This window comes from Schistocerca cancellata, chromosome 1 (genome assembly GCF_023864275.1).
Source record: "Schistocerca cancellata isolate TAMUIC-IGC-003103 chromosome 1, iqSchCanc2.1, whole genome shotgun sequence".
Classification (NCBI taxonomy): Eukaryota; Metazoa; Arthropoda; class Insecta; order Orthoptera; family Acrididae; genus Schistocerca; species Schistocerca cancellata.
The window spans coordinates 480,532,083-480,556,865 of NC_064626.1; the positions used below are offsets into that span (position 1 = coordinate 480,532,083).

The 24,783-nt window shown below is 53.4% G+C and overlaps 50 non-coding genes across 50 annotated transcripts; all 50 read right to left on the bottom strand.

The window, feature by feature from the left end:
- Positions 1-129: 129 nt before the first annotated feature.
- Positions 130-201, bottom strand: Trnae-cuc (transfer RNA glutamic acid (anticodon CUC)). Its single transcript has one exon. It is a non-coding gene; the product is annotated as a tRNA-Glu (tRNA).
- Positions 202-645: 444 nt separating this feature from the next.
- Trnal-uag (transfer RNA leucine (anticodon UAG)) lies at positions 646-727 on the bottom strand. Its single transcript has one exon. It is a non-coding gene; the product is annotated as a tRNA-Leu (tRNA).
- A 468-nt stretch (positions 728-1,195) lies between these two features.
- Positions 1,196-1,267, bottom strand: Trnah-gug (transfer RNA histidin (anticodon GUG)). The gene has a single exon. It is a non-coding gene; the product is annotated as a tRNA-His (tRNA).
- Positions 1,268-1,617: 350 nt separating this feature from the next.
- Trnae-cuc (transfer RNA glutamic acid (anticodon CUC)) lies at positions 1,618-1,689 on the bottom strand. The gene has a single exon. It is a non-coding gene; the product is annotated as a tRNA-Glu (tRNA).
- Positions 1,690-2,133: 444 nt separating this feature from the next.
- On the bottom strand, positions 2,134-2,215 carry Trnal-uag (transfer RNA leucine (anticodon UAG)). The gene has a single exon. It is a non-coding gene; the product is annotated as a tRNA-Leu (tRNA).
- A 468-nt stretch (positions 2,216-2,683) lies between these two features.
- Positions 2,684-2,755, bottom strand: Trnah-gug (transfer RNA histidin (anticodon GUG)). The gene has a single exon. It is a non-coding gene; the product is annotated as a tRNA-His (tRNA).
- A 350-nt stretch (positions 2,756-3,105) lies between these two features.
- Positions 3,106-3,177, bottom strand: Trnae-cuc (transfer RNA glutamic acid (anticodon CUC)). Its single transcript has one exon. It is a non-coding gene; the product is annotated as a tRNA-Glu (tRNA).
- A 444-nt stretch (positions 3,178-3,621) lies between these two features.
- On the bottom strand, positions 3,622-3,703 carry Trnal-uag (transfer RNA leucine (anticodon UAG)). The gene has a single exon. It is a non-coding gene; the product is annotated as a tRNA-Leu (tRNA).
- A 468-nt stretch (positions 3,704-4,171) lies between these two features.
- On the bottom strand, positions 4,172-4,243 carry Trnah-gug (transfer RNA histidin (anticodon GUG)). The gene has a single exon. It is a non-coding gene; the product is annotated as a tRNA-His (tRNA).
- Positions 4,244-4,593: 350 nt separating this feature from the next.
- Trnae-cuc (transfer RNA glutamic acid (anticodon CUC)) lies at positions 4,594-4,665 on the bottom strand. Its single transcript has one exon. It is a non-coding gene; the product is annotated as a tRNA-Glu (tRNA).
- A 444-nt stretch (positions 4,666-5,109) lies between these two features.
- On the bottom strand, positions 5,110-5,191 carry Trnal-uag (transfer RNA leucine (anticodon UAG)). The gene has a single exon. It is a non-coding gene; the product is annotated as a tRNA-Leu (tRNA).
- Positions 5,192-5,659: 468 nt separating this feature from the next.
- Trnah-gug (transfer RNA histidin (anticodon GUG)) lies at positions 5,660-5,731 on the bottom strand. The gene has a single exon. It is a non-coding gene; the product is annotated as a tRNA-His (tRNA).
- Positions 5,732-6,081: 350 nt separating this feature from the next.
- Trnae-cuc (transfer RNA glutamic acid (anticodon CUC)) lies at positions 6,082-6,153 on the bottom strand. The gene has a single exon. It is a non-coding gene; the product is annotated as a tRNA-Glu (tRNA).
- A 444-nt stretch (positions 6,154-6,597) lies between these two features.
- On the bottom strand, positions 6,598-6,679 carry Trnal-uag (transfer RNA leucine (anticodon UAG)). The gene has a single exon. It is a non-coding gene; the product is annotated as a tRNA-Leu (tRNA).
- Positions 6,680-7,147: 468 nt separating this feature from the next.
- On the bottom strand, positions 7,148-7,219 carry Trnah-gug (transfer RNA histidin (anticodon GUG)). The gene has a single exon. It is a non-coding gene; the product is annotated as a tRNA-His (tRNA).
- A 350-nt stretch (positions 7,220-7,569) lies between these two features.
- On the bottom strand, positions 7,570-7,641 carry Trnae-cuc (transfer RNA glutamic acid (anticodon CUC)). Its single transcript has one exon. It is a non-coding gene; the product is annotated as a tRNA-Glu (tRNA).
- Positions 7,642-8,085: 444 nt separating this feature from the next.
- On the bottom strand, positions 8,086-8,167 carry Trnal-uag (transfer RNA leucine (anticodon UAG)). Its single transcript has one exon. It is a non-coding gene; the product is annotated as a tRNA-Leu (tRNA).
- Positions 8,168-8,635: 468 nt separating this feature from the next.
- On the bottom strand, positions 8,636-8,707 carry Trnah-gug (transfer RNA histidin (anticodon GUG)). Its single transcript has one exon. It is a non-coding gene; the product is annotated as a tRNA-His (tRNA).
- A 375-nt stretch (positions 8,708-9,082) lies between these two features.
- Positions 9,083-9,154, bottom strand: Trnae-cuc (transfer RNA glutamic acid (anticodon CUC)). The gene has a single exon. It is a non-coding gene; the product is annotated as a tRNA-Glu (tRNA).
- A 444-nt stretch (positions 9,155-9,598) lies between these two features.
- Positions 9,599-9,680, bottom strand: Trnal-uag (transfer RNA leucine (anticodon UAG)). The gene has a single exon. It is a non-coding gene; the product is annotated as a tRNA-Leu (tRNA).
- Positions 9,681-10,148: 468 nt separating this feature from the next.
- Positions 10,149-10,220, bottom strand: Trnah-gug (transfer RNA histidin (anticodon GUG)). Its single transcript has one exon. It is a non-coding gene; the product is annotated as a tRNA-His (tRNA).
- Positions 10,221-10,570: 350 nt separating this feature from the next.
- Trnae-cuc (transfer RNA glutamic acid (anticodon CUC)) lies at positions 10,571-10,642 on the bottom strand. The gene has a single exon. It is a non-coding gene; the product is annotated as a tRNA-Glu (tRNA).
- A 444-nt stretch (positions 10,643-11,086) lies between these two features.
- Trnal-uag (transfer RNA leucine (anticodon UAG)) lies at positions 11,087-11,168 on the bottom strand. Its single transcript has one exon. It is a non-coding gene; the product is annotated as a tRNA-Leu (tRNA).
- Positions 11,169-11,636: 468 nt separating this feature from the next.
- Positions 11,637-11,708, bottom strand: Trnah-gug (transfer RNA histidin (anticodon GUG)). The gene has a single exon. It is a non-coding gene; the product is annotated as a tRNA-His (tRNA).
- Positions 11,709-12,058: 350 nt separating this feature from the next.
- Trnae-cuc (transfer RNA glutamic acid (anticodon CUC)) lies at positions 12,059-12,130 on the bottom strand. Its single transcript has one exon. It is a non-coding gene; the product is annotated as a tRNA-Glu (tRNA).
- Positions 12,131-12,574: 444 nt separating this feature from the next.
- Trnal-uag (transfer RNA leucine (anticodon UAG)) lies at positions 12,575-12,656 on the bottom strand. Its single transcript has one exon. It is a non-coding gene; the product is annotated as a tRNA-Leu (tRNA).
- A 468-nt stretch (positions 12,657-13,124) lies between these two features.
- On the bottom strand, positions 13,125-13,196 carry Trnah-gug (transfer RNA histidin (anticodon GUG)). Its single transcript has one exon. It is a non-coding gene; the product is annotated as a tRNA-His (tRNA).
- A 350-nt stretch (positions 13,197-13,546) lies between these two features.
- Trnae-cuc (transfer RNA glutamic acid (anticodon CUC)) lies at positions 13,547-13,618 on the bottom strand. The gene has a single exon. It is a non-coding gene; the product is annotated as a tRNA-Glu (tRNA).
- A 444-nt stretch (positions 13,619-14,062) lies between these two features.
- Positions 14,063-14,144, bottom strand: Trnal-uag (transfer RNA leucine (anticodon UAG)). The gene has a single exon. It is a non-coding gene; the product is annotated as a tRNA-Leu (tRNA).
- Positions 14,145-14,612: 468 nt separating this feature from the next.
- Trnah-gug (transfer RNA histidin (anticodon GUG)) lies at positions 14,613-14,684 on the bottom strand. Its single transcript has one exon. It is a non-coding gene; the product is annotated as a tRNA-His (tRNA).
- Positions 14,685-15,034: 350 nt separating this feature from the next.
- Positions 15,035-15,106, bottom strand: Trnae-cuc (transfer RNA glutamic acid (anticodon CUC)). Its single transcript has one exon. It is a non-coding gene; the product is annotated as a tRNA-Glu (tRNA).
- A 444-nt stretch (positions 15,107-15,550) lies between these two features.
- On the bottom strand, positions 15,551-15,632 carry Trnal-uag (transfer RNA leucine (anticodon UAG)). Its single transcript has one exon. It is a non-coding gene; the product is annotated as a tRNA-Leu (tRNA).
- A 468-nt stretch (positions 15,633-16,100) lies between these two features.
- Trnah-gug (transfer RNA histidin (anticodon GUG)) lies at positions 16,101-16,172 on the bottom strand. The gene has a single exon. It is a non-coding gene; the product is annotated as a tRNA-His (tRNA).
- Positions 16,173-16,547: 375 nt separating this feature from the next.
- Positions 16,548-16,619, bottom strand: Trnae-cuc (transfer RNA glutamic acid (anticodon CUC)). Its single transcript has one exon. It is a non-coding gene; the product is annotated as a tRNA-Glu (tRNA).
- A 444-nt stretch (positions 16,620-17,063) lies between these two features.
- Trnal-uag (transfer RNA leucine (anticodon UAG)) lies at positions 17,064-17,145 on the bottom strand. The gene has a single exon. It is a non-coding gene; the product is annotated as a tRNA-Leu (tRNA).
- A 468-nt stretch (positions 17,146-17,613) lies between these two features.
- Positions 17,614-17,685, bottom strand: Trnah-gug (transfer RNA histidin (anticodon GUG)). Its single transcript has one exon. It is a non-coding gene; the product is annotated as a tRNA-His (tRNA).
- A 375-nt stretch (positions 17,686-18,060) lies between these two features.
- Positions 18,061-18,132, bottom strand: Trnae-cuc (transfer RNA glutamic acid (anticodon CUC)). The gene has a single exon. It is a non-coding gene; the product is annotated as a tRNA-Glu (tRNA).
- A 444-nt stretch (positions 18,133-18,576) lies between these two features.
- On the bottom strand, positions 18,577-18,658 carry Trnal-uag (transfer RNA leucine (anticodon UAG)). Its single transcript has one exon. It is a non-coding gene; the product is annotated as a tRNA-Leu (tRNA).
- Positions 18,659-19,126: 468 nt separating this feature from the next.
- Trnah-gug (transfer RNA histidin (anticodon GUG)) lies at positions 19,127-19,198 on the bottom strand. The gene has a single exon. It is a non-coding gene; the product is annotated as a tRNA-His (tRNA).
- Positions 19,199-19,573: 375 nt separating this feature from the next.
- On the bottom strand, positions 19,574-19,645 carry Trnae-cuc (transfer RNA glutamic acid (anticodon CUC)). Its single transcript has one exon. It is a non-coding gene; the product is annotated as a tRNA-Glu (tRNA).
- A 444-nt stretch (positions 19,646-20,089) lies between these two features.
- Positions 20,090-20,171, bottom strand: Trnal-uag (transfer RNA leucine (anticodon UAG)). Its single transcript has one exon. It is a non-coding gene; the product is annotated as a tRNA-Leu (tRNA).
- Positions 20,172-20,639: 468 nt separating this feature from the next.
- On the bottom strand, positions 20,640-20,711 carry Trnah-gug (transfer RNA histidin (anticodon GUG)). Its single transcript has one exon. It is a non-coding gene; the product is annotated as a tRNA-His (tRNA).
- Positions 20,712-21,086: 375 nt separating this feature from the next.
- Positions 21,087-21,158, bottom strand: Trnae-cuc (transfer RNA glutamic acid (anticodon CUC)). Its single transcript has one exon. It is a non-coding gene; the product is annotated as a tRNA-Glu (tRNA).
- Positions 21,159-21,602: 444 nt separating this feature from the next.
- Trnal-uag (transfer RNA leucine (anticodon UAG)) lies at positions 21,603-21,684 on the bottom strand. The gene has a single exon. It is a non-coding gene; the product is annotated as a tRNA-Leu (tRNA).
- A 468-nt stretch (positions 21,685-22,152) lies between these two features.
- Positions 22,153-22,224, bottom strand: Trnah-gug (transfer RNA histidin (anticodon GUG)). Its single transcript has one exon. It is a non-coding gene; the product is annotated as a tRNA-His (tRNA).
- A 375-nt stretch (positions 22,225-22,599) lies between these two features.
- On the bottom strand, positions 22,600-22,671 carry Trnae-cuc (transfer RNA glutamic acid (anticodon CUC)). Its single transcript has one exon. It is a non-coding gene; the product is annotated as a tRNA-Glu (tRNA).
- Positions 22,672-23,115: 444 nt separating this feature from the next.
- Positions 23,116-23,197, bottom strand: Trnal-uag (transfer RNA leucine (anticodon UAG)). The gene has a single exon. It is a non-coding gene; the product is annotated as a tRNA-Leu (tRNA).
- Positions 23,198-23,665: 468 nt separating this feature from the next.
- On the bottom strand, positions 23,666-23,737 carry Trnah-gug (transfer RNA histidin (anticodon GUG)). The gene has a single exon. It is a non-coding gene; the product is annotated as a tRNA-His (tRNA).
- A 375-nt stretch (positions 23,738-24,112) lies between these two features.
- Trnae-cuc (transfer RNA glutamic acid (anticodon CUC)) lies at positions 24,113-24,184 on the bottom strand. The gene has a single exon. It is a non-coding gene; the product is annotated as a tRNA-Glu (tRNA).
- Positions 24,185-24,628: 444 nt separating this feature from the next.
- Positions 24,629-24,710, bottom strand: Trnal-uag (transfer RNA leucine (anticodon UAG)). The gene has a single exon. It is a non-coding gene; the product is annotated as a tRNA-Leu (tRNA).
- Positions 24,711-24,783: the final 73 nt, after the last annotated feature.

The window sequence follows — 24,783 nt, forward strand, 5'->3', positions numbered from 1 at the left end:
TGTGACTCGATAACAAGTGGACAGACGCAGCATCTCTCTCGCCGTCGGGTGTTGCCACGAATCATACTTAACGTGGCTTTCTGCACGAGTCGAGACAAGTCGCATAAGAGGAGCAACAAAAACGCGCATTTCCGGTACCGGGAATCGAACCCGGGCCTCCTGGGTGAGAGCCAGGTATCCTAGCCACTAGACTACACCGGATGACGGCGCCAGTGCTCCTCCAGCGAACGCAGCAACCACCCACGATTAACTGACGACAACTGTAAAAAATCCACTCTCGCACGCTATAGAACGGCATGCTCTGGACGCATATCGTGGAGACGAACGCCAGCAGTGATGAGAGCAAAAGGCGCCTACAAATCCTGCCGTTGCACCACGTACTGTTCTACGACAATTCACGAAGCAGACGCTCACGCCTTGTTGTGCTGTTTCCTTTGCGGGCAATGAGTGCATGTGACTTCGATGCAGGAATCATTACACGTTTGGCAGCAGTGGGATTGGAACCCACGCCTCCGAAGAGACTGGTGCCTGCAACCAGCGCCTCAGACCGCTCGGCCACGCTACCTACGCAACACGCGCGTCACATGAGCTGCGTCCTACTCCACGAGAACACACAGGAACGGCACAAAAATGAGACGCCAAAATTGGCAACTGTGGGATTCGAACCCACGCCTCCGAAGAGACTGGTGCCTAAAACCAGCGCCTTAGACCGCTCGGCCACGTTACCCTTGGAACAGCGGCGGCAAAACGTTCCCTTTGTACTACAAAGATCACTTCGAAAAGGAAGTATCTTGGCAATCGCCGTGCCATGTATTTTCACTGCTCTCCCACTGGAAGCGTCTCTTTAGGCCACCCACAACAAGAAAATGCCGTGCCCGCCATATGGTAGCGACGCCACTTGTCTGTAGCTGTCGTAGTTAAGGAGACAGCATCAAGAGACGTTTTCGTGCCGTGACCAGGTTTCGAACCTGGGCTTTCCGTAACCACTAAAGTATCATAGCTGTACCTGTCAGGGGCGGAGCTAGAATGCTCCATGTAACAAACATATGTGAGCTCAAGGAGGTTACACTTGTGATGAAGTGGTAGTACAAACTGCGGCCTGCGGAACACGAGTGAAAAACCAAGAAAGCACTGTGATTTCGTGTACTCGTGCACTATCGTCAATGCAACGGCAGCAAGGAAAAACTTTCAAAATTGCCGTGACCAGGATTCGAACCTGGGTTATTGCGGCCACAACGCAATGTCCTAACCACTAGACGATCACGGCCACGGAGGCGCCCGCCAGAGCAGCTGGCGGGAATGCAAGTGGCGGTACACAGCAAAGCCCAGCCCACAGTGTCACGCCACAGCAGTGTCAGACACGTTCTCCATCACATGTATACAAACAAATGAACGTGCCTGCGCTGTCGGGACACTAACTACAGTGGTTAGCTGCATTCACCTCCGTGGCAATGTCTTGCAGTCCTCCAAGCCTCTTGACTACAGACATGTGACTCGATAACAAGTGGACAGACGCAGCATCTCTCTCGCCGTCGGGTGTTGCCACGAATCATACTTAACGTGGCTTTCTGCACGAGTCGAGACAAGTCGCATAAGAGGAGCAACAAAAACGCGCATTTCCGGTACCGGGAATCGAACCCGGGCCTCCTGGGTGAGAGCCAGGTATCCTAGCCACTAGACTACACCGGATGACGGCGCCAGTGCTCCTCCAGCGAACGCAGCAACCACCCACGATTAACTGACGACAACTGTAAAAAATCCACTCTCGCACGCTATAGAACGGCATGCTCTGGACGCATATCGTGGAGACGAACGCCAGCAGTGATGAGAGCAAAAGGCGCCTACAAATCCTGCCGTTGCACCACGTACTGTTCTACGACAATTCACGAAGCAGACGCTCACGCCTTGTTGTGCTGTTTCCTTTGCGGGCAATGAGTGCATGTGACTTCGATGCAGGAATCATTACACGTTTGGCAGCAGTGGGATTGGAACCCACGCCTCCGAAGAGACTGGTGCCTGCAACCAGCGCCTCAGACCGCTCGGCCACGCTACCTACGCAACACGCGCGTCACATGAGCTGCGTCCTACTCCACGAGAACACACAGGAACGGCACAAAAATGAGACGCCAAAATTGGCAACTGTGGGATTCGAACCCACGCCTCCGAAGAGACTGGTGCCTAAAACCAGCGCCTTAGACCGCTCGGCCACGTTACCCTTGGAACAGCGGCGGCAAAACGTTCCCTTTGTACTACAAAGATCACTTCGAAAAGGAAGTATCTTGGCAATCGCCGTGCCATGTATTTTCACTGCTCTCCCACTGGAAGCGTCTCTTTAGGCCACCCACAACAAGAAAATGCCGTGCCCGCCATATGGTAGCGACGCCACTTGTCTGTAGCTGTCGTAGTTAAGGAGACAGCATCAAGAGACGTTTTCGTGCCGTGACCAGGTTTCGAACCTGGGCTTTCCGTAACCACTAAAGTATCATAGCTGTACCTGTCAGGGGCGGAGCTAGAATGCTCCATGTAACAAACATATGTGAGCTCAAGGAGGTTACACTTGTGATGAAGTGGTAGTACAAACTGCGGCCTGCGGAACACGAGTGAAAAACCAAGAAAGCACTGTGATTTCGTGTACTCGTGCACTATCGTCAATGCAACGGCAGCAAGGAAAAACTTTCAAAATTGCCGTGACCAGGATTCGAACCTGGGTTATTGCGGCCACAACGCAATGTCCTAACCACTAGACGATCACGGCCACGGAGGCGCCCGCCAGAGCAGCTGGCGGGAATGCAAGTGGCGGTACACAGCAAAGCCCAGCCCACAGTGTCACGCCACAGCAGTGTCAGACACGTTCTCCATCACATGTATACAAACAAATGAACGTGCCTGCGCTGTCGGGACACTAACTACAGTGGTTAGCTGCATTCACCTCCGTGGCAATGTCTTGCAGTCCTCCAAGCCTCTTGACTACAGACATGTGACTCGATAACAAGTGGACAGACGCAGCATCTCTCTCGCCGTCGGGTGTTGCCACGAATCATACTTAACGTGGCTTTCTGCACGAGTCGAGACAAGTCGCATAAGAGGAGCAACAAAAACGCGCATTTCCGGTACCGGGAATCGAACCCGGGCCTCCTGGGTGAGAGCCAGGTATCCTAGCCACTAGACTACACCGGATGACGGCGCCAGTGCTCCTCCAGCGAACGCAGCAACCACCCACGATTAACTGACGACAACTGTAAAAAATCCACTCTCGCACGCTATAGAACGGCATGCTCTGGACGCATATCGTGGAGACGAACGCCAGCAGTGATGAGAGCAAAAGGCGCCTACAAATCCTGCCGTTGCACCACGTACTGTTCTACGACAATTCACGAAGCAGACGCTCACGCCTTGTTGTGCTGTTTCCTTTGCGGGCAATGAGTGCATGTGACTTCGATGCAGGAATCATTACACGTTTGGCAGCAGTGGGATTGGAACCCACGCCTCCGAAGAGACTGGTGCCTGCAACCAGCGCCTCAGACCGCTCGGCCACGCTACCTACGCAACACGCGCGTCACATGAGCTGCGTCCTACTCCACGAGAACACACAGCAACGGCACAAAAATGAGACGCCAAAATTGGCAACTGTGGGATTCGAACCCACGCCTCCGAAGAGACTGGTGCCTAAAACCAGCGCCTTAGACCGCTCGGCCACGTTACCCTTGGAACAGCGGCGGCAAAACGTTCCCTTTGTACTACAAAGATCACTTCGAAAAGGAAGTATCTTGGCAATCGCCGTGCCATGTATTTTCACTGCTCTCCCACTGGAAGCGTCTCTTTAGGCCACCCACAACAAGAAAATGCCGTGCCCGCCATATGGTAGCGACGCCACTTGTCTGTAGCTGTCGTAGTTAAGGAGACAGCATCAAGAGACGTTTTCGTGCCGTGACCAGGTTTCGAACCTGGGCTTTCCGTAACCACTAAAGTATCATAGCTGTACCTGTCAGGGGCGGAGCTAGAATGCTCCATGTAACAAACATATGTGAGCTCAAGGAGGTTACACTTGTGATGAAGTGGTAGTACAAACTGCGGCCTGCGGAACACGAGTGAAAAACCAAGAAAGCACTGTGATTTCGTGTACTCGTGCACTATCGTCAATGCAACGGCAGCAAGGAAAAACTTTCAAAATTGCCGTGACCAGGATTCGAACCTGGGTTATTGCGGCCACAACGCAATGTCCTAACCACTAGACGATCACGGCCACGGAGGCGCCCGCCAGAGCAGCTGGCGGGAATGCAAGTGGCGGTACACAGCAAAGCCCAGCCCACAGTGTCACGCCACAGCAGTGTCAGACACGTTCTCCATCACATGTATACAAACAAATGAACGTGCCTGCGCTGTCGGGACACTAACTACAGTGGTTAGCTGCATTCACCTCCGTGGCAATGTCTTGCAGTCCTCCAAGCCTCTTGACTACAGACATGTGACTCGATAACAAGTGGACAGATGCAGCATCTCTCTCGCCGTCGGGTGTTGCCACGAATCATACTTAACGTGGCTTTCTGCACGAGTCGAGACAAGTCGCATAAGAGGAGCAACAAAAACGCGCATTTCCGGTACCGGGAATCGAACCCGGGCCTCCTGGGTGAGAGCCAGGTATCCTAGCCACTAGACTACACCGGATGACGGCGCCAGTGCTCCTCCAGCGAACGCAGCAACCACCCACGATTAACTGACGACAACTGTAAAAAATCCACTCTCGCACGCTATAGAACGGCATGCTCTGGACGCATATCGTGGAGACGAACGCCAGCAGTGATGAGAGCAAAAGGCGCCTACAAATCCTGCCGTTGCACCACGTACTGTTCTACGACAATTCACGAAGCAGACGCTCACGCCTTGTTGTGCTGTTTCCTTTGCGGGCAATGAGTGCATGTGACTTCGATGCAGGAATCATTACACGTTTGGCAGCAGTGGGATTGGAACCCACGCCTCCGAAGAGACTGGTGCCTGCAACCAGCGCCTCAGACCGCTCGGCCACGCTACCTACGCAACACGCGCGTCACATGAGCTGCGTCCTACTCCACGAGAACACACAGCAACGGCACAAAAATGAGACGCCAAAATTGGCAACTGTGGGATTCGAACCCACGCCTCCGAAGAGACTGGTGCCTAAAACCAGCGCCTTAGACCGCTCGGCCACGTTACCCTTGGAACAGCGGCGGCAAAACGTTCCCTTTGTACTACAAAGATCACTTCGAAAAGGAAGTATCTTGGCAATCGCCGTGCCATGTATTTTCACTGCTCTCCCACTGGAAGCGTCTCTTTAGGCCACCCACAACAAGAAAATGCCGTGCCCGCCATATGGTAGCGACGCCACTTGTCTGTAGCTGTCGTAGTTAAGGAGACAGCATCAAGAGACGTTTTCGTGCCGTGACCAGGTTTCGAACCTGGGCTTTCCGTAACCACTAAAGTATCATAGCTGTACCTGTCAGGGGCGGAGCTAGAATGCTCCATGTAACAAACATATGTGAGCTCAAGGAGGTTACACTTGTGATGAAGTGGTAGTACAAACTGCGGCCTGCGGAACACGAGTGAAAAACCAAGAAAGCACTGTGATTTCGTGTACTCGTGCACTATCGTCAATGCAACGGCAGCAAGGAAAAACTTTCAAAATTGCCGTGACCAGGATTCGAACCTGGGTTATTGCGGCCACAACGCAATGTCCTAACCACTAGACGATCACGGCCACGGAGGCGCCCGCCAGAGCAGCTGGCGGGAATGCAAGTGGCGGTACACAGCAAAGCCCAGCCCACAGTGTCACGCCACAGCAGTGTCAGACACGTTCTCCATCACATGTATACAAACAAATGAACGTGCCTGCGCTGTCGGGACACTAACTACAGTGGTTAGCTGCATTCACCTCCGTGGCAATGTCTTGCAGTCCTCCAAGCCTCTTGACTACAGACATGTGACTCGATAACAAGTGGACAGACGCAGCATCTCTCTCGCCGTCGGGTGTTGCCACGAATCGTACTTAACGTGGCTTTCTGCACGAGTCGAGACAAGTCGCATAAGAGGAGCAACAAAAACGCGCATTTCCGGTACCGGGAATCGAACCCGGGCCTCGTGGGTGAGAGCCAGGTATCCTAGCCACTAGACTACACCGGATGACGGCGCCAGTGCTCCTCCAGCGAACGCAGCAACCACCCACGATTAACTGACGACAACTGTAAAAAATCCACTCTCGCACGCTATAGAACGGCATGCTCTGGACGCATATCGTGGAGACGAACGCCAGCAGTGATGAGAGCAAAAGGCGCCTACAAATCCTGCCGTTGCACCACGTACTGTTCTACGACAATTCACGAAGCAGACGCTCACGCCTTGTTGTGCTGTTTCCTTTGCGGGCAATGAGTGCATGTGACTTCGATGCAGGAAACATTACACGTTTGGCAGCAGTGGGATTGGAACCCACGCCTCCGAAGAGACTGGTGCCTGAAACCAGCGCCTCAGACCGCTCGGCCACGCTACCTACGCAACACGCGCGTCACATGAGCTGCGTCCTACTCCACGAGAACACACAGCAACGGCACAAAAATGAGACGCCAAAATTGGCAACGGTGGGATTCGAACCCACGCCTCCGAAGAGACTGGTGCCTAAAACCAGCGCCTTAGACCGCTCGGCCACGTTACCCTTGGAACAGCGGCGGCAAAACGTTCCCTTTGTACTACAAAGATCACTTCGAAAAGGAAGTATCTTGGCAATCGCCGTGCCATGTATTTTCACTGCTCTCCCACTGGAAGCGTCTCTTTAGGCCACCCACAACAAGAAAATGCCGTGCCCGCCATATGGTAGCGACGCCACTTGTCTGTAGCTGTCGTAGTTAAGGAGACAGCATCAAGAGACGTTTTCGTGCCGTGACCAGGTTTCGAACCTGGGCTTTCCGTAACCACTAAAGTATCATAGCTGTACCTGTCAGGGGCGGAGCTAGAATGCTCCATGTAACAAACATATGTGAGCTCAAGGAGGTTACACTTGTGATGAAGTGGTAGTACAAACTGCGGCCTGCGGAACACGAGTGAAAAACCAAGAAAGCACTGTGATTTCGTGTACTCGTGCACTATCGTCAATGCAACGGCAGCAAGGAAAAACTTTCAAAATTGCCGTGACCAGGATTCGAACCTGGGTTATTGCGGCCACAACGCAATGTCCTAACCACTAGACGATCACGGCCACGGAGGCGCCCGCCAGAGCAGCTGGCGGGAATGCAAGTGGCGGTACACAGCAAAGCCCAGCCCACAGTGTCACGCCACAGCAGTGTCAGACACGTTCTCCATCACATGTATACAAACAAATGAACGTGCCTGCGCTGTCGGGACACTAACTACAGTGGTTAGCTGCATTCACCTCCGTGGCAATGTCTTGCAGTCCTCCAAGCCTCTTGACTACAGACATGTGACTCGATAACAAGTGGACAGACGCAGCATCTCTCTCGCCGTCGGGTGTTGCCACGAATCGTACTTAACGTGGCTTTCTGCACGAGTCGAGACAAGTCGCATAAGAGGAGCAACAAAAACGCGCATTTCCGGTACCGGGAATCGAACCCGGGCCTCCTGGGTGAGAGCCAGGTATCCTAGCCACTAGACTACACCGGATGACGGCGCCAGTGCTCCTCCAGCGAACGCAGCAACCACCCACGATTAACTGACGACAACTCTAAAAAATCCACTCTCGCACGCTATAGAACGGCATGCTCTGGACGCATATCGTGGAGACGAACGCCAGCAGTGATGAGAGCAAAAGGCGCCTACAAATCCTGCCGTTGCACCACGTACTGTTCTACGACAATTCACGAAGCAGACGCTCACGCCTTGTTGTGCTGTTTCCTTTGCGGGCAATGAGTGCATGTGACTTCGATGCAGGAATCATTACACGTTTGGCAGCAGTGGGATTGGAACCCACGCCTCCGAAGAGACTGGTGCCTGCAACCAGCGCCTCAGACCGCTCGGCCACGCTACCTACGCAACACGCGCGTCACATGAGCTGCGTCCTACTCCACGAGAACACACAGCAACGGCACAAAAATGAGACGCCAAAATTGGCAACTGTGGGATTCGAACCCACGCCTCCGAAGAGACTGGTGCCTAAAACCAGCGCCTTAGACCGCTCGGCCACGTTACCCTTGGAACAGCGGCGGCAAAACGTTCCCTTTGTACTACAAAGATCACTTCGAAAAGGAAGTATCTTGGCAATCGCCGTGCCATGTATTTTCACTGCTCTCCCACTGGAAGCGTCTCTTTAGGCCACCCACAACAAGAAAATGCCGTGCCCGCCATATGGTAGCGACGCCACTTGTCTGTAGCTGTCGTAGTTAAGGAGACAGCATCAAGAGACGTTTTCGTGCCGTGACCAGGTTTCGAACCTGGGCTTTCCGTAACCACTAAAGTATCATAGCTGTACCTGTCAGGGGCGGAGCTAGAATGCTCCATGTAACAAACATATGTGAGCTCAAGGAGGTTACACTTGTGATGAAGTGGTAGTACAAACTGCGGCCTGCGGAACACGAGTGAAAAACCAAGAAAGCACTGTGATTTCGTGTACTCGTGCACTATCGTCAATGCAACGGCAGCAAGGAAAAACTTTCAAAATTGCCGTGACCAGGATTCGAACCTGGGTTATTGCGGCCACAACGCAATGTCCTAACCACTAGACGATCACGGCCACGGAGGCGCCCGCCAGAGCAGCTGGCGGGAATGCAAGTGGCGGTACACAGCAAAGCCCAGCCCACAGTGTCACGCCACAGCAGTGTCAGACACGTTCTCCATCACATGTATACAAACAAATGAACGTGCCTGCGCTGTCGGGACACTAACAACAGTGGTTAGCTGCATTCACCTCCGTGGCAATGTCTTGCAGTCCTCCAAGCCTCTTGACTACAGACATGTGACTCGATAACAAGTGGACAGACGCAGCATCTCTCTCGCCGTCGGGTGTTGCCACGAATCGTACTTAACGTGGCTTTCTGCACGCGTCAGCGTAGCGTCAGTCGAGCAAAGTCGAGACAAGTCGCATAAGAGGAGCAACAAAAACGCGCATTTCCGGTACCGGGAATCGAACCCGGGCCTCCTGGGTGAGAGCCAGGTATCCTAGCCACTAGACTACACCGGATGACGGCGCCAGTGCTCCTCCAGCGAACGCAGCAACCACCCACGATTAACTGACGACAACTGTAAAAAATCCACTCTCGCACGCTATAGAACGGCATGCTCTGGACGCATATCGTGGAGACGAACGCCAGCAGTGATGAGAGCAAAAGGCGCCTACAAATCCTGCCGTTGCACCACGTACTGTTCTACGACAATTCACGAAGCAGACGCTCACGCCTTGTTGTGCTGTTTCCTTTGCGGGCAATGAGTGCATGTGACTTCGATGCAGGAAACATTACACGTTTGGCAGCAGTGGGATTGGAACCCACGCCTCCGAAGAGACTGGTGCCTGAAACCAGCGCCTCAGACCGCTCGGCCACGCTACCTACGCAACACGCGCGTCACATGAGCTGCGTCCTACTCCACGAGAACACACAGCAACGGCACAAAAATGAGACGCCAAAATTGGCAACGGTGGGATTCGAACCCACGCCTCCGAAGAGACTGGTGCCTAAAACCAGCGCCTTAGACCGCTCGGCCACGTTACCCTTGGAACAGCGGCGGCAAAACGTTCCCTTTGTACTACAAAGATCACTTCGAAAAGGAAGTATCTTGGCAATCGCCGTGCCATGTATTTTCACTGCTCTCCCACTGGAAGCGTCTCTTTAGGCCACCCACAACAAGAAAATGCCGTGCCCGCCATATGGTAGCGACGCCACTTGTCTGTAGCTGTCGTAGTTAAGGAGACAGCATCAAGAGACGTTTTCGTGCCGTGACCAGGTTTCGAACCTGGGCTTTCCGTAACCACTAAAGTATCATAGCTGTACCTGTCAGGGGCGGAGCTAGAATGCTCCATGTAACAAACATATGTGAGCTCAAGGAGGTTACACTTGTGATGAAGTGGTAGTACAAACTGCGGCCTGCGGAACACGAGTGAAAAACCAAGAAAGCACTGTGATTTCGTGTACTCGTGCACTATCGTCAATGCAACGGCAGCAAGGAAAAACTTTCAAAATTGCCGTGACCAGGATTCGAACCTGGGTTATTGCGGCCACAACGCAATGTCCTAACCACTAGACGATCACGGCCACGGAGGCGCCCGCCAGAGCAGCTGGCGGGAATGCAAGTGGCGGTACACAGCAAAGCCCAGCCCACAGTGTCACGCCACAGCAGTGTCAGACACGTTCTCCATCACATGTATACAAACAAATGAACGTGCCTGCGCTGTCGGGACACTAACTACAGTGGTTAGCTGCATTCACCTCCGTGGCAATGTCTTGCAGTCCTCCAAGCCTCTTGACTACAGACATGTGACTCGATAACAAGTGGACAGACGCAGCATCTCTCTCGCCGTCGGGTGTTGCCACGAATCGTACTTAACGTGGCTTTCTGCACGAGTCGAGACAAGTCGCATAAGAGGAGCAACAAAAACGCGCATTTCCGGTACCGGGAATCGAACCCGGGCCTCCTGGGTGAGAGCCAGGTATCCTAGCCACTAGACTACACCGGATGACGGCGCCAGTGCTCCTCCAGCGAACGCAGCAACCACCCACGATTAACTGACGACAACTGTAAAAAATCCACTCTCGCACGCTATAGAACGGCATGCTCTGGACGCATATCGTGGAGACGAACGCCAGCAGTGATGAAAGCAAAAGGCGCCTACAAATCCTGCCGTTGCACCACGTACTGTTCTACGACAATTCACGAAGCAGACGCTCACGCCTTGTTGTGCTGTTTCCTTTGCGGGCAATGAGTGCATGTGACTTCGATGCAGGAATCATTACACGTTTGGCAGCAGTGGGATTGGAACCCACGCCTCCGAAGAGACTGGTGCCTGCAACCAGCGCCTCAGACCGCTCGGCCACGCTACCTACGCAACACGCGCGTCACATGAGCTGCGTCCTACTCCACGAGAACACACAGCAACGGCACAAAAATGAGACGCCAAAATTGGCAACTGTGGGATTCGAACCCACGCCTCCGAAGAGACTGGTGCCTAAAACCAGCGCCTTAGACCGCTCGGCCACGTTACCCTTGGAACAGCGGCGGCAAAACGTTCCCTTTGTACTACAAAGATCACTTCGAAAAGGAAGTATCTTGGCAATCGCCGTGCCATGTATTTTCACTGCTCTCCCACTGGAAGCGTCTCTTTAGGCCACCCACAACAAGAAAATGCCGTGCCCGCCATATGGTAGCGACGCCACTTGTCTGTAGCTGTCGTAGTTAAGGAGACAGCATCAAGAGACGTTTTCGTGCCGTGACCAGGTTTCGAACCTGGGCTTTCCGTAACCACTAAAGTATCATAGCTGTACCTGTCAGGGGCGGAGCTAGAATGCTCCATGTAACAAACATATGTGAGCTCAAGGAGGTTACACTTGTGATGAAGTGGTAGTACAAACTGCGGCCTGCGGAACACGAGTGAAAAACCAAGAAAGCACTGTGATTTCGTGTACTCGTGCACTATCGTCAATGCAACGGCAGCAAGGAAAAACTTTCAAAATTGCCGTGACCAGGATTCGAACCTGGGTTATTGCGGCCACAACGCAATGTCCTAACCACTAGACGATCACGGCCACGGAGGCGCCCGCCAGAGCAGCTGGCGGGAATGCAAGTGGCGGTACACAGCAAAGCCCAGCCCACAGTGTCACGCCACAGCAGTGTCAGACACGTTCTCCATCACATGTATACAAACAAATGAACGTGCCTGCGCTGTCGGGACACTAACTACAGTGGTTAGCTGCATTCACCTCCGTGGCAATGTCTTGCAGTCCTCCAAGCCTCTTGACTACAGACATGTGACTCGATAACAAGTGGACAGACGCAGCATCTCTCTCGCCGTCGGGTGTTGCCACGAATCGTACTTAACGTGGCTTTCTGCACGAGTCGAGACAAGTCGCATAAGAGGAGCAACAAAAACGCGCATTTCCGGTACCGGGAATCGAACCCGGGCCTCCTGGGTGAGAGCCAGGTATCCTAGCCACTAGACTACACCGGATGACGGCGCCAGTGCTCCTCCAGCGAACGCAGCAACCACCCACGATTAACTGACGACAACTGTAAAAAATCCACTCTCGCACGCTATAGAACGGCATGCTCTGGACGCATATCGTGGAGACGAACGCCAGCAGTGATGAAAGCAAAAGGCGCCTACAAATCCTGCCGTTGCACCACGTACTGTTCTACGACAATTCACGAAGCAGACGCTCACGCCTTGTTGTGCTGTTTCCTTTGCGGGCAATGAGTGCATGTGACTTCGATGCAGGAATCATTACACGTTTGGCAGCAGTGGGATTGGAACCCACGCCTCCGAAGAGACTGGTGCCTGCAACCAGCGCCTCAGACCGCTCGGCCACGCTACCTACGCAACACGCGCGTCACATGAGCTGCGTCCTACTCCACGAGAACACACAGCAACGGCACAAAAATGAGACGCCAAAATTGGCAACTGTGGGATTCGAACCCACGCCTCCGAAGAGACTGGTGCCTAAAACCAGCGCCTTAGACCGCTCGGCCACGTTACCCTTGGAACAGCGGCGGCAAAACGTTCCCTTTGTACTACAAAGATCACTTCGAAAAGGAAGTATCTTGGCAATCGCCGTGCCATGTATTTTCACTGCTCTCCCACTGGAAGCGTCTCTTTAGGCCACCCACAACAAGAAAATGCCGTGCCCGCCATATGGTAGCGACGCCACTTGTCTGTAGCTGTCGTAGTTAAGGAGACAGCATCAAGAGACGTTTTCGTGCCGTGACCAGGTTTCGAACCTGGGCTTTCCGTAACCACTAAAGTATCATAGCTGTACCTGTCAGGGGCGGAGCTAGAATGCTCCATGTAACAAACATATGTGAGCTCAAGGAGGTTACACTTGTGATGAAGTGGTAGTACAAACTGCGGCCTGCGGAACACGAGTGAAAAACCAAGAAAGCACTGTGATTTCGTGTACTCGTGCACTATCGTCAATGCAACGGCAGCAAGGAAAAACTTTCAAAATTGCCGTGACCAGGATTCGAACCTGGGTTATTGCGGCCACAACGCAATGTCCTAACCACTAGACGATCACGGCCACGGAGGCGCCCGCCAGAGCAGCTGGCGGGAATGCAAGTGGCGGTACACAGCAAAGCCCAGCCCACAGTGTCACGCCACAGCAGTGTCAGACACGTTCTCCATCACATGTATACAAACAAATGAACGTGCCTGCGCTGTCGGGACACTAACTACAGTGGTTAGCTGCATTCACCTCCGTGGCAATGTCTTGCAGTCCTCCAAGCCTCTTGACTACAGACATGTGACTCGATAAGAAGTGGACAGACGCAGCATCTCTCTCGCCGTCGGGTGTTGCCACGAATCGTACTTAACGTGGCTTTCTGCACGAGTCGAGACAAGTCGCATAAGAGGAGCAACAAAAACGCGCATTTCCGGTACCGGGAATCGAACCCGGGCCTCCTGGGTGAGAGCCAGGTATCCTAGCCACTAGACTACACCGGATGACGGCGCCAGTGCTCCTCCAGCGAACGCAGCAACCACCCACGATTAACTGACGACAACTGTAAAAAATCCACTCTCGCACGCTATAGAACGGCATGCTCTGGACGCATATCGTGGAGACGAACGCCAGCAGTGATGAAAGCAAAAGGCGCCTACAAATCCTGCCGTTGCACCACGTACTGTTCTACGACAATTCACGAAGCAGACGCTCACGCCTTGTTGTGCTGTTTCCTTTGCGGGCAATGAGTGCATGTGACTTCGATGCAGGAATCATTACACGTTTGGCAGCAGTGGGATTGGAACCCACGCCTCCGAAGAGACTGGTGCCTGCAACCAGCGCCTCAGACCGCTCGGCCACGCTACCTACGCAACACGCGCGTCACATGAGCTGCGTCCTACTCCACGAGAACACACAGCAACGGCACAAAAATGAGACGCCAAAATTGGCAACTGTGGGATTCGAACCCACGCCTCCGAAGAGACTGGTGCCTAAAACCAGCGCCTTAGACCGCTCGGCCACGTTACCCTTGGAACAGCGGCGGCAAAACGTTCCCTTTGTACTACAAAGATCACTTCGAAAAGGAAGTATCTTGGCAATCGCCGTGCCATGTATTTTCACTGCTCTCCCACTGGAAGCGTCTCTTTAGGCCACCCACAACAAGAAAATGCCGTGCCCGCCATATGGTAGCGACGCCACTTGTCTGTAGCTGTCGTAGTTAAGGAGACAGCATCAAGAGACGTTTTCGTGCCGTGACCAGGTTTCGAACCTGGGCTTTCCGTAACCACTAAAGTATCATAGCTGTACCTGTCAGGGGCGGAGCTAGAATGCTCCATGTAACAAACATATGTGAGCTCAAGGAGGTTACACTTGTGATGAAGTGGTAGTACAAACTGCGGCCTGCGGAACACGAGTGAAAAACCAAGAAAGCACTGTGATTTCGTGTACTCGTGCACTATCGTCAATGCAACGGCAGCAAGGGAAAACTTTCAAAATTGCCGTGACCAGGATTCGAACCTGGGTTATTGCGGCCACAACGCAATGTCCTAACCACTAGACGATCACGGCCACGGAGGCGCCCGCCAGAGCAGCTGGCGGGAATGCAAGTGGCGGTACACAGCAAAGCCCAGCCCACAGTGTCACGCCACAGCAGTGTCAGACACGTTCTCCATCACATGTATACAAACAAATGAACGTGCCTGCGCTGTCGGGACACTAACTACAGTGGTTAGCTGCATTCACCTCCGTGGCAATGTCTTGCAGTCCTCCAAGCCTCTTGACTACAGACATGTGACTCGATAACAAGTGGACAGACGCAGCATCTCTCTCGCCGTCGGGTGTTGCCACGAATCGTACTTAACGTGGCTTTCTGCACGAGTCGAGACAAGTCGCATAAGAGGAGCAACAAAAACGCGCATTTCCGGTACCGGGAATCGAACCCGGGCCTCCTGGGTGAGAGCCAGGTATCCTAGCCACTAGACTACACCGGATGACGGCGCCAGTGCTCCTCCAGCGAACGCAGCAACCACCCACGATTAACTGACGACAACTGTAAAAAATCCACTCTCGCACGCTATAGAACGGCATGCTCTGGACGCATATCGTGGAGACGAACGCCAGCAGTGATGAAAGCAAAAGGCGCCTACAAATCCTGCCGTTGCACCACGTACTGTTCTACGACAATTCACGAAGCAGACGCTCACGCCTTGTTGTGCTGTTTCCTTTGCGGGCAATGAGTGCATGTGACTTCGATGCAGGAATCATTACACGTTTGGCAGCAGTGGGATTGGAACCCACGCCTCCGAAGAGACTGGTGCCTGCAACCAGCGCCTCAGACCGCTCGGCCACGCTACCTACGCAACACGCGCGTCACATGAGCTGCGTCCTACTCCACGAGAACACACAGCAACGGCACAAAAATGAGACGCCAAAATTGGCAACTGTGGGATTCGAACCCACGCCTCCGAAGAGACTGGTGCCTAAAACCAGCGCCTTAGACCGCTCGGCCACGTTACCCTTGGAACAGCGGCGGCAAAACGTTCCCTTTGTACTACAAAGATCACTTCGAAAAGGAAGTATCTTGGCAATCGCCGTGCCATGTATTTTCACTGCTCTCCCACTGGAAGCGTCTCTTTAGGCCACCCACAACAAGAAAATGCCGTGCCCGCCATATGGTAGCGACGCCACTTGTCTGTAGCTGTCGTAGTTAAGGAGACAGCATCAAGAGACGTTTTCGTGCCGTGACCAGGTTTCGAACCTGGGCTTTCCGTAACCACTAAAGTATCATAGCTGTACCTGTCAGGGGCGGAGCTAGAATGCTCCATGTAACAAACATATGTGAGCTCAAGGAGGTTACACTTGTGATGAAGTGGTAGTACAAACTGCGGCCTGCGGAACACGAGTGAAAAACCAAGAAAGCACTGTGATTTCGTGTACTCGTGCACTATCGTCAATGCAACGGCAGCAAGGGAAAACTTTCAAAATTGCCGTGACCAGGATTCGAACCTGGGTTATTGCGGCCACAACGCAATGTCCTAACCACTAGACGATCACGGCCACGGAGGCGCCCGCCAGAGCAGCTGGCGGGAATGCAAGTGGCGGTACACAGCAAAGCCCAGCCCACAGTGTCACGCCACAGCAGTGTCAGACACGTTCTCCATCACATGTATACAAACAAATGAACGTGCCTGCGCTGTCGGGACACTAACTACAGTGGTTAGCTGCATTCACCTCCGTGGCAATGTCTTGCAGTCCTCCAAGCCTCTTGACTACAGACATGTGACTCGATAACAAGTGGACAGACGCAGCATCTCTCTCGCCGTCGGGTGTTGCCACGAATCGTACTTAACGTGGCTTTCTGCACGCGTCAGCGTAGCGTCAGTCGAGCAAAGTCGAGACAAGTCGCATAAGAGGAGCAACAAAAACGCGCATTTCCGGTACCGGGAATCGAACCCGGGCCTCCTGGGTGAGAGCCAGGTATCCTAGCCACTAGACTACACCGGATGACGGCGCCAGTGCTCCTCCAGCGAACGCAGCAACCACCCACGATTAACTGACGACAACTGTAAAAAATCCACTCTCGCACGCTATAGAACGGCATGCTCTGGACGCATATCGTGGAGACGAACGCCAGCAGTGATGAGAGCAAAAGGCGCCTACAAATCCTGCCGTTGCACCACGTACTGTTCTACGACAATTCACGAAGCAGACGCTCACGCCTTGTTGTGCTGTTTCCTTTGCGGGCAATGAGTGCATGTGACTTCGATGCAGGAAACATTACACGTTTGGCAGCAGTGGGATTGGAACCCACGCCTCCGAAGAGACTGGTGCCTGAAACCAGCGCCTCAGACCGCTCGGCCACGCTACCTACGCAACACGCGCGTCACATGAGCTGCGTCCTACTCCACGAGAACACACAGCAACGGCACAAAAATGAGACGCCAAAATTGGCAACGGTGGGATTCGAACCCACGCCTCCGAAGAGACTGGTGCCTAAAACCAGCGCCTTAGACCGCTCGGCCACGTTACCCTTGGAACAGCGGCGGCAAAACGTTCCCTTTGTACTACAAAGATCACTTCGAAAAGGAAGTATCTTGGCAATCGCCGTGCCATGTATTTTCACTGCTCTCCCACTGGAAGCGTCTCTTTAGGCCACCCACAACAAGAAAATGCCGTGCCTGCCATATGGTAGCGACGCCACTTGTCTGTAGCTGTCGTAGTTAAGGAGACAGCATCAAGAGACGTTTTCGTGCCGTGACCAGGTTTCGAACCTGGGCTTTCCGTAACCACTAAAGTATCATAGCTGTACCTGTCAGGGGCGGAGCTAGAATGCTCCATGTAACAAACATATGTGAGCTCAAGGAGGTTACACTTGTGATGAAGTGGTAGTACAAACTGCGGCCTGCGGAACACGAGTGAAAAACCAAGAAAGCACTGTGATTTCGTGTACTCGTGCACTATCGTCAATGCAACGGCAGCAAGGAAAAACTTTCAAAATTGCCGTGACCAGGATTCGAACCTGGGTTATTGCGGCCACAACGCAATGTCCTAACCACTAGACGAACACGGCCACGGAGGCGCCCGCCAGAGCAGCTGGCGGGAATGCAAGTGGCGGTACACAGCAAAGCCCAGCCCACAGTGTCACGCCACAGCAGTGTCAGACACGTTCTCCATCACATGTATACAAACAAATGAACGTGCCTGCGCTGTCGGGACACTAACTACAGTGGTTAGCTGCATTCACCTCCGTGGCAATGTCTTGCAGTCCTCCAAGCCTCTTGACTACAGACATGTGACTCGATAACAAGTGGACAGACGCAGCATCTCTCTCGCCGTCGGGTGTTGCCACGAATCGTACTTAACGTGGCTTTCTGCACGCGTCAGCGTAGCGTCAGTCGAGCAAAGTCGAGACAAGTCGCATAAGAGGAGCAACAAAAACGCGCATTTCCGGTACCGGGAATCGAACCCGGGCCTCCTGGGTGAGAGCCAGGTATCCTAGCCACTAGACTACACCGGATGACGGCGCCAGTGCTCCTCCAGCGAACGCAGCAACCACCCACGATTAACTGACGACAACTGTAAAAAATCCACTCTCGCACGCTATAGAACGGCATGCTCTGGACGCATATCGTGGAGACGAACGCCAGCAGTGATGAGAGCAAAAGGCGCCTACAAATCCTGCCGTTGCACCACGTACTGTTCTACGACAATTCACGAAGCAGACGCTCACGCCTTGTTGTGCTGTTTCCTTTGCGGGCAATGAGTGCATGTGACTTCGATGCAGGAAACATTACACGTTTGGCAGCAGTGGGATTGGAACCCACGCCTCCGAAGAGACTGGTGCCTGAAACCAGCGCCTCAGACCGCTCGGCCACGCTACCTACGCAACACGCGCGTCACATGAGCTGCGTCCTACTCCACGAGAACACACAGCAACGGCACAAAAATGAGACGCCAAAATTGGCAACGGTGGGATTCGAACCCACGCCTCCGAAGAGACTGGTGCCTAAAACCAGCGCCTTAGACCGCTCGGCCACGTTACCCTTGGAACAGCGGCGGCAAAACGTTCCCTTTGTACTACAAAGATCACTTCGAAAAGGAAGTATCTTGGCAATCGCCGTGCCATGTATTTTCACTGCTCTCCCACTGGAAGCGTCTCTTTAGGCCACCCACAACAAGAAAATGCCGTGCCTGCCATATGGTAGCGACGCCACTTGTCTGTAGCTGTCGTAGTTAAGGAGACAGCATCAAGAGACGTTTTCGTGCCGTGACCAGGTTTCGAACCTGGGCTTTCCGTAACCACTAAAGTATCATAGCTGTACCTGTCAGGGGCGGAGCTAGAATGCTCCATGTAACAAACATATGTGAGCTCAAGGAGGTTACACTTGTGATGAAGTGGTAGTACAAACTGCGGCCTGCGGAACACGAGTGAAAAACCAAGAAAGCACTGTGATTTCGTGTACTCGTGCACTATCGTCAATGCAACGGCAGCAAGGAAAAACTTTCAAAATTGCCGTGACCAGGATTCGAACCTGGGTTATTGCGGCCACAACGCAATGTCCTAACCACTAGACGAACACGGCCACGGAGGCGCCCGCCAGAGCAGCTGGCGGGAATGCAAGTGGCGGTACACAGCAAAGCCCAGCCCACAGTGTCACGCCACAGCAGTGTCAGACACGTTCTCCATCACATGTATACAAACAAATGAACGTGCCTGCGCTGTCGGGACACTAACTACAGTGGTTAGCTGCATTCACCTCCGTGGCAATGTCTTGCAGTCCTCCAAGCCTCTTGACTACAGACATGTGACTCGATAACAAGTGGACAGACGCAGCATCTCTCTCGCCGTCGGGTGTTGCCACGAATCGTACTTAACGTGGCTTTCTGCACGCGTCAGCGTAGCGTCAGTCGAGCAAAGTCGAGACAAGTCGCATAAGAGGAGCAACAAAAACGCGCATTTCCGGTACCGGGAATCGAACCCGGGCCTCCTGGGTGAGAGCCAGGTATCCTAGCCACTAGACTACACCGGATGACGGCGCCAGTGCTCCTCCAGCGAACGCAGCAACCACCCACGATTAACTGACGACAACTGTAAAAAATCCACTCTCGCACGCTATAGAACGGCATGCTCTGGACGCATATCGTGGAGACGAACGCCAGCAGTGATGAGAGCAAAAGGCGCCTACAAATCCTGCCGTTGCACCACGTACTGTTCTACGACAATTCACGAAGCAGACGCTCACGCCTTGTTGTGCTGTTTCCTTTGCGGGCAATGAGTGCATGTGACTTCGATGCAGGAAACATTACACGTTTGGCAGCAGTGGGATTGGAACCCACGCCTCCGAAGAGACTGGTGCCTGAAACCAGCGCCTCAGACCGCTCGGCCACGCTACCTACGCAACACGCGCGTCACATGAGCTGCGTCCTACTCCACGAGAACACACAGCAACGGCACAAAAATGAGACGCCAAAATTGGCAACGGTGGGATTCGAACCCACGCCTCCGAAGAGACTGGTGCCTAAAACCAGCGCCTTAGACCGCTCGGCCACGTTACCCTTGGAACAGCGGCGGCAAAACGTTCCCTTTGTACTACAAAGATCACTTCGAAAAGGAAGTATCTTGGCAATCGCCGTGCCATGTATTTTCACTGCTCTCCCACTGGAAGCGTCTCTTTAGGCCACCCACAACAAGAAAATGCCGTGCCTGCCATATGGTAGCGACGCCACTTGTCTGTAGCTGTCGTAGTTAAGGAGACAGCATCAAGAGACGTTTTCGTGCCGTGACCAGGTTTCGAACCTGGGCTTTCCGTAACCACTAAAGTATCATAGCTGTACCTGTCAGGGGCGGAGCTAGAATGCTCCATGTAACAAACATATGTGAGCTCAAGGAGGTTACACTTGTGATGAAGTGGTAGTACAAACTGCGGCCTGCGGAACACGAGTGAAAAACCATGAAAGCACTGTGATTTCGTGTACTCGTGCACTATCGTCAATGCAACGGCAGCAAGGAAAAACTTTCAAAATTGCCGTGACCAGGATTCGAACCTGGGTTATTGCGGCCACAACGCAATGTCCTAACCACTAGACGAACACGGCCACGGAGGCGCCCGCCAGAGCAGCTGGCGGGAATGCAAGTGGCGGTACACAGCAAAGCCCAGCCCACAGTGTCACGCCACAGCAGTGTCAGACACGTTCTCCATCACATGTATACAAACAAATGAACGTGCCTGCGCTGTCGGGACACTAACTACAGTGGTTAGCTGCATTCACCTCCGTGGCAATGTCTTGCAGTCCTCCAAGCCTCTTGACTACAGACATGTGACTCGATAACAAGTGGACAGACGCAGCATCTCTCTCGCCGTCGGGTGTTGCCACGAATCGTACTTAACGTGGCTTTCTGCACGCGTCAGCGTAGCGTCAGTCGAGCAAAGTCGAGACAAGTCGCATAAGAGGAGCAACAAAAACGCGCATTTCCGGTACCGGGAATCGAACCCGGGCCTCCTGGGTGAGAGCCAGGTATCCTAGCCACTAGACTACACCGGATGACGGCGCCAGTGCTCCTCCAGCGAACGCAGCAACCACCCACGATTAACTGACGACAACTGTAAAAAATCCACTCTCGCACGCTATAGAACGGCATGCTCTGGACGCATATCGTGGAGACGAACGCCAGCAGTGATGAGAGCAAAAGGCGCCTACAAATCCTGCCGTTGCACCACGTACTGTTCTACGACAATTCACGAAGCAGACGCTCACGCCTTGTTGTGCTGTTTCCTTTGCGGGCAATGAGTGCATGTGACTTCGATGCAGGAAACATTACACGTTTGGCAGCAGTGGGATTGGAACCCACGCCTCCGAAGAGACTGGTGCCTGAAACCAGCGCCTCAGACCGCTCGGCCACGCTACCTACGCAACACGCGCGTCACATGAGCTGCGTCCTACTCCACGAGAACACACAGCAACGGCACAAAAATGAGACGCCAAAATTGGCAACGGTGGGATTCGAACCCACGCCTCCGAAGAGACTGGTGCCTAAAACCAGCGCCTTAGACCGCTCGGCCACGTTACCCTTGGAACAGCGGCGGCAAAACGTTCCCTTTGTACTACAAAGATCACTTCGAAAAGGAAGTATCTTGGCAATCGCCGTGCCATGTATTTTCACTGCTCTCCCACTGGAAGCGTCTCTTTAGGCCACCCACAACAAGAAAATGCCGTGCCTGCCATATGGTAGCGACGCCACTTGTCTGTAGCTGTCGTAGTTAAGGAGACAGCATCAAGAGACGTTTTCGTGCCGTGACCAGGTTTCGAACCTGGGCTTTCCGTAACCACTAAAGTATCATAGCTGTACCTGTCAGGGGCGGAGCTAGAATGCTCCATGTAACAAACATATGTGAGCTCAAGGAGGTTACACTTGTGATGAAGTGGTAGTACAAACTGCGGCCTGCGGAACACGAGTGAAAAACCAAGAAAGCACTGTGATTTCGTGTACTCGTGCACTATCGTCAATGCAACGGCAGCAAGGAAAAACTTTCAAAATTGCCGTGACCAGGATTCGAACCTGGGTTATTGCGGCCACAACGCAATGTCCTAACCACTAGACGAACACGGCCACGGAGGCGCCCGCCAGAGCAGCTGGCGGGAATGCAAGTGGCGGTACACAGCAAAGCCCAGCCCACAGTGTCACGCCACAGCAGTGTCAGACACGTTCTCCATCACATGTATACAAACAAATGAACGTGCCTGCGCTGTCGGGACACTAACTACAGTGGTTAGCTGCATTCACCTCCGTGGCAATGTCTTGCAGTCCTCCAAGCCTCTTGACTACAGACATGTGACTCGATAACAAGTGGACAGACGCAGCATCTCTCTCGCCGTCGGGTGTTGCCACGAATCGTACTTAACGTGGCTTTCTGCACGCGTCAGCGTAGCGTCAGTCGAGCAAAGTCGAGACAAGTCGCATAAGAGGAGCAACAAAAACGCGCATTTCCGGTACCGGGAATCGAACCCGGGCCTCCTGGGTGAGAGCCAGGTATCCTAGCCACTAGACTACACCGGATGACGGCGCCAGTGCTCCTCCAGCGAACGCAGCAACCACCCACGATTAACTGACGACAACTGTAAAAAATCCACTCTCGCACGCTATAGAACGGCATGCTCTGGACGCATATCGTGGAGACGAACGCCAGCAGTGATGAGAGCAAAAGGCGCCTACAAATCCTGCCGTTGCACCACGTACTGTTCTACGACAATTCACGAAGCAGACGCTCACGCCTTGTTGTGCTGTTTCCTTTGCGGGCAATGAGTGCATGTGACTTCGATGCAGGAAACATTACACGTTTGGCAGCAGTGGGATTGGAACCCACGCCTCCGAAGAGACTGGTGCCTGAAACCAGCGCCTCAGACCGCTCGGCCACGCTACCTACGCAACACGCGCGTCACATGAGCTGCGTCCTACTCCACGAGAACACACAGCAACGGCACAAAAATGAGACGCCAAAATTGGCAACGGTGGGATTCGAACCCACGCCTCCGAAGAGACTGGTGCCTAAAACCAGCGCCTTAGACCGCTCGGCCACGTTACCCTTGGAACAGCGGCGGCAAAACGTTCCCTTTGTACTACAAAGATCACTTCGAAAAGGAAGTATCTTGGCAATCGCCGTGCCATGTATTTTCACTGCTCTCCCACTGGAAGCGTCTCTTTAGGCCACCCACAACAAGAAAATGCCGTGCCTGCCATATGGTAGCGACGCCACTTGTCTGTAGCTGTCGTAGTTAAGGAGACAGCATCAAGAGACGTTTTCGTGCCGTGACCAGGTTTCGAACCTGGGCTTTCCGTAACCACTAAAGTATCATAGCTGTACCTGTCAGGGGCGGAGCTAGAATGCTCCATGTAACAAACATATGTGAGCTCAAGGAGGTTACACTTGTGATGAAGTGGTAGTACAAACTGCGGCCTGCGGAACACGAGTGAAAAACCATGAAAGCACTGTGATTTCGTGTACTCGTGCACTATCGTCAATGCAACGGCAGCAAGGAAAAACTTTCAAAATTGCCGTGACCAGGATTCGAACCTGGGTTATTGCGGCCACAACGCAATGTCCTAACCACTAGACGAACACGGCCACGGAGGCGCCCGCCAGAGCAGCTGGCGGGAATGCAAGTGGCGGTACACAGCAAAGCCCAGCCCACAGTGTCACGCCACAGCAGTGTCAGACACGTTCTCCATCACATGTATACAAACAAATGAACGTGCCTGCGCTGTCGGGACACTAACTACAGTGGTTAGCTGCATTCACCTCCGTGGCAATGTCTTGCAGTCCTCCAAGCCTCTTGACTACAGACATGTGACTCGATAACAAGTGGACAGACGCAGCATCTCTCTCGCCGTCGGGTGTTGCCACGAATCGTACTTAACGTGGCTTTCTGCACGCGTCAGCGTAGCGTCAGTCGAGCAAAGTCGAGACAAGTCGCATAAGAGGAGCAACAAAAACGCGCATTTCCGGTACCGGGAATCGAACCCGGGCCTCCTGGGTGAGAGCCAGGTATCCTAGCCACTAGACTACACCGGATGACGGCGCCAGTGCTCCTCCAGCGAACGCAGCAACCACCCACGATTAACTGACGACAACTGTAAAAAATCCACTCTCGCACGCTATAGAACGGCATGCTCTGGACGCATATCGTGGAGACGAACGCCAGCAGTGATGAGAGCAAAAGGCGCCTACAAATCCTGCCGTTGCACCACGTACTGTTCTACGACAATTCACGAAGCAGACGCTCACGCCTTGTTGTGCTGTTTCCTTTGCGGGCAATGAGTGCATGTGACTTCGATGCAGGAAACATTACACGTTTGGCAGCAGTGGGATTGGAACCCACGCCTCCGAAGAGACTGGTGCCTGAAACCAGCGCCTCAGACCGCTCGGCCACGCTACCTACGCAACACGCGCGTCACATGAGCTGCGTCCTACTCCACGAGAACACACAGCAACGGCACAAAAATGAGACGCCAAAATTGGCAACGGTGGGATTCGAACCCACGCCTCCGAAGAGACTGGTGCCTAAAACCAGCGCCTTAGACCGCTCGGCCACGTTACCCTTGGAACAGCGGCGGCAAAACGTTCCCTTTGTACTACAAAGATCACTTCGAAAAGGAAGTATCTTGGCAATC